Below are 4,841 nucleotides of genomic sequence, written 5' to 3'. Positions count from 1 at the left end.
GGAGCAGATAAGCACACTGCACGCCACACAACACAGCCAGCGCCGGCCTCTGCCCTGCTTCTACCTTGGCTGCCCGCATTGTGCAGTGCCCCATTGGATTTTGTGTTTCACATATGCGGTGCCGTCTCTGTGCTTCCTCTGCCGCGTGCAGTGTCTGGCGCAGCTTAACTTAGCATCGCACTCTGTCGGCGATTGTTTCAGTCGCACGTCCTGCCATCTGGGCAGTTGATGCGAGTAACAGGACAGAGAGCCTCCTAGAGGAGAACATAAGAACTACTTGCAACAACCTGCTCGCAAGTGAACGGACGATTTGTCTCGGAGCGGGTGACTGGTGGCCGTTCACCGCTCCCTCCACCGTCGGAACTCGCCCGCTCAACGCTCATCCCACCGTTCTCGACTCCTGAGAGGTGACACTCTGGTCTCTGCGGTCTCAGCTCACGCAGTAATACAGCTTGCGGCCCGAGTTCGAGTCTCGGTCGGGCACACAGTTTTAATCTGCCAGGAAGCTTCATATCAGCGCACACTCCGCTGCAGAGTGAAAATCTCATTCTGGAAACATCCCCCAGGCTGTGGCTAAGCCATGTCTCCACAATATCCTTTCTTTCAGGAGTGCTAGTTCTGCATGTCTCGCAGAAGAGCTTCTGTAAAGTTTGGAAGGTAGGAGACGGATACTGGCAGAAGTAAAGCTGTGAGTACCAGGTGTGAGTCGTGCTTCGGTAGCTCAGTTGGTAGAGCACTTGCCCGCGAAAGGCAAAGGTCCCGAGTTCGAGTCTCGGTCGGGCACACAGTTTTAATTTGCCAGGAAGTTTCAATATTTTCCTTGTTTTATTCTGCATAAGGCTATATGCAGCACTTTAGTCTTACAGTCAAATTTATATATATATCTTATTCCGGTACGCATTTTGCGATTTTAGGCGTCTTCAGAAGGAAACGTTCACTTTAAAAATATATGGCTTGCGATATATTTGTACAAGGTTAATGAAATTTTAATACATTATAGCCAAATATATTGTTAATGTAAATCTCAAGCTACAACATTTTCCGATCACCCAAAAAACCACGATAGTGCAAAATAAATCAATAATCAAAAACTTTGTCATATCGTGGAAATTTCAATAAACAATACAAAATTCTTATTCATTATCTGTGTTATTTCAAAATAGGATCAAATAAGATCAAAATAGTACTGGAATAAACCAAGTTTAAAGGGCGATGTGCATTCCATTTATTTTCTATTGTGAATGAGTGGAGAGTCATGAAAAAGAGCTAATTCATTTCAGGGAGTGAACAGTTCTGATCCGATCTCTGAAAAGAACAGTTTTGCCCATCTCTACAGGAAACTCGAATTGTAACGTCGAATTCAAATTTTGTAGTAGCATGTCATATTTCGAACCATTGGAAACTTTCTTCGGAGTGTCGACAGATCCAAGTATCGAATGAAATGTCATCTATCACATTCCTTAGCCACATGACACTATTTTTACAGCAACAATGTTTAGTGTAGAAGATTCTGGCGTAAAGTATGTGTTTCGCTATACCGATTTTGACTTATCCATCATACATGTGATGAAACTATACACTACCTTAAAACACTTCTTATTTTTTATATGTATCTCACTTTATGATTCTTGAAAGCTAAACACTAATGTAAAGCGTTCTTATGTGTTATTTTATGTTTATTTTAAATCATGCATGTCATACAGATTAAAAGGACTTCCACAGCCATGTCTGCCTACTTAAGTGCCTGTAAAGGCTAGCTGCAGTCAACCTATCCGTAGGACCCTGTATTGATGCATCGTATGACGTTGTATCACAGCGTAGTGCTGTTGCCATCACGATGTATGGTGAGACATGTTTATAATTTATCTTTTTATCATTGTCAAAATTTTTGCAATAGTAGCAATTTAATTTTAAAAACTTCAAAATTTTTGTTGTACCTACTTTGTCGCATGAGCGCAGCAGATATCGAGCGGGAGCTGACTGAGTTCCTCCGCACGGCATTAGGATTTCACATCTCTGGATAAAATCTTCAGTGAATCGACGACAGTCTATCGCGAGAAGAAGCCCGAGGCTACATTCCATTTCTGAGACCACTGTTCTAGTAATGAAAAAGGTAGCTGCGTATGGAAATGTACTGTGGTTCTAAATCAGTTTCTAATTGCGCCACGCTTGCACATATATACGCATTATAATTTGACTTAAAGTTTTGTGTGGGAAAATTAACCAGTCTGAAATTGTATTTGGAAACTGAAATGTGTGATGATTTATCTTGAAAATATTTAAAAGTTGTTAAGTTAAAATCTGTCTACTGGAAAGATTCTTCAAACGGATTGATAATGTTGAATCAAAACTAGAAAGCAGGTACGACGCCAAACGGAAATGCTTCTTTCATCTTCGATTCTGATACATTACGACGAAACAAATTTATTACAACGTATTTCAATATCTTCTGAACGGAAAAAGCTGAAAGTGTTGCACTGTTGGAGAGTGCACTACTTAATCATTCGAAAGTGATCAGAGTGAGAACAAATCCTTGAACAACAATGAAAAACAGTCTAGATGAGAATGATTGATCTGCATACAGAGATTAACGCCAGTTACAGTTCGGGGAATTGCCTGGGCTGTCTTTAATGGAAATCGTTGCTACAGGCAGAACAAGCCACTGTGTATCCATTGGTGTGGAGGCGAGTGTAGCTTCTTAACCAAAGACTCCTTCGAGCCTATGACGGTTCTGGCTGCAGATTTCTAGACCTCCGTTATGGGGTGGGGAATTCTAGGACTCCGCTTGATAGCTCATGGGTGTATTAAGGGAAGCAGCTACTCGGATTACAGTGTAACATTGTTCTTGTGGAGTGCACTAGCTGTTTTTCCACTACGCAGAGAGCGAAATCAGACTGCGTAAAAAGTAAAGACACTTATGCTGACAAAGTGTTGACAACAAGGTGTCGAAGTATTCGTAATAAAGTTCCTGAATTTACTATCATCCAGGAAAGTTATCGCGTTCAAATTATTCTGGGAACCGAGAAAGCAAGGTCTACAGCTGATAATGGCCACACGGCATTGCTAAAGTGTGTGCTGCCACCAGCGTTAAGAAGGCCTTTGACACAATAAGGCCTTCGATAGCTCAACCACTGTGGCACATTGATGGAAATTCACGTAGCACATTGTACGCATTAAAATAGCCTACAAGTAGGAAGCGTGGAGGGAGTTGTGAAATCAGATCAGAAGGACCCTGTGTATCCAAACTTTCGTTGGACGACAGATACACATTACAGATGGTAACAGTGAATGGAATATGCAAATTGACAGCAGCTGCCTGAACAGCTGTCCTGAGATGGACAGATTTGGAGTGGTAATGGTCATTCACTCCACTTTTAGCCCTGTCTCCACTGAGGTCATGGGGGCTGTTCCCCAGATCACAGGAGTATCACAACGTTTAAAATGCGTTTCCTGTACGCACAGAGAGAGGGATCTCTCCTGTGCCAACAATTTCGACTCATCCACGAGTGTTCTGTACCCAATCATATTCCATTGAAGCACAAGAGACGTTTATCTGAGAGGTTTATGTTTCCTCCTTACCTTTCTGCCTTTGGGAGAACCCACTTCAGAAGAAGGAAAACTGAGTGGACTCAAGGTTTCATCGGAGTAGAGCTCTAAGTCCATGGCCGAGTAATCAACCTCTTAGTGTTTCTGTATCTGCCGATCCACCTCCTTCGATTATGCCTTTTTGATAGCACGCTTTATCTTAGTCTTCTCCTTCAGATTCGATGACATTGAGGCAGGCTGTGCCGGTGTGCAACACTTGCCCTACCTAAGTGGCAATGGTGGGAGGAAAGGAAGCAGCCCACGCCGTTGGAGTTTGCTTGGAGACATCAAAAGTTCCATCTCAATTGTCGCTGCCACAGGCGCACTTGCAATAGCATTTCTTGGTATCAAGGTTCATAGGTGTCTCTGTCGATACACTGACTGTCGCAGGTTTCTCCATGAACACTGGAGCAAATCAAGATGAAAAGGTTGATGGTTGAAAGGCTTCAGCATAAGATAGTTCCTGGTCACCTTTAACTTCCGAATTTTTTTCTTTTTTTAGAGAGGTTTGTACCGTCTTCGCGGCCCAGGTGGTGAAGCCAAAATTCCCGGCCCCCGTGAGACACAGTGTTCCACCGTCGTACAGCACGGTGTTCGTTGAAACGTGCCTAGAAGTTACGACGACAGAGGACTGGCGGCGCTTACCAGTCCCCAGCAAATTAACCTGCGGTGGCCTAGCCCGCACCCAGCAAACAAATGACAAATGCTGAGCCCCTGTGGGAGGGGAGGGGGGAGGTACGCGGTTGTCGTTGAGTGATTGTAGAAGGATACAGTATGACTTAGACAGAATGTATACTTTGTGTGATGAATGGAAACTTCCTTCGTTTCGCTCTAAATGTAGAAAAATGTAAATTAATGTGGATGAGTAGGAAAATCAATCCTGTAATTTTCGAATATTGCATTACCGGTGCGCTGCTTTTCACAGTCACATCGATTAACTATCTCGATGTAACTTTACTTTCATTTTATTTGAGGTGCTCATTCAGCTAGATGAACAGTCGAGCGTCTGTTATAGAGCGGAGAAAATGTCTTAACCAGCTGGGAATCGAACCCGGCTCCCTTCGATTTATGATCGGCTGCGCTGACCGCGCAGCTACCTACGAGGACTAGGCGTAATGCTGCAAACCAATATAAATGGGAAGAACACGTGGGGTTGTTAGTAGGGAGGGCGAATAGTCGACAGCGTTTTATTTGGAGAATTATAGGAAAATCTAAAATGTAGAATGTGTATAGAACACTGCGATGATTCCGTTCTT

At 43.3% G+C, this 4,841-nt stretch overlaps 1 non-coding gene across 1 annotated transcript; it reads left to right on the top strand.

Annotated features, from left to right (window-relative positions):
* Positions 1 to 709: 709 nt before the first annotated feature.
* Trnas-cga (transfer RNA serine (anticodon CGA)) lies at positions 710 to 784 on the top strand. Its single transcript has one exon. It is a non-coding gene; the product is annotated as a tRNA-Ser (tRNA).
* The last annotated feature ends 4,057 nt before the right edge of the window (positions 785 to 4,841 follow it).

This window comes from Schistocerca gregaria, chromosome X, assembly GCF_023897955.1.
Source record: "Schistocerca gregaria isolate iqSchGreg1 chromosome X, iqSchGreg1.2, whole genome shotgun sequence".
NCBI classification, from domain to species: Eukaryota; Metazoa; Arthropoda; class Insecta; order Orthoptera; family Acrididae; genus Schistocerca; species Schistocerca gregaria.
The sequence above is the reverse complement of the archived record's forward strand: the minus strand, read 5'-3'. Positions and strand labels throughout refer to the sequence as shown.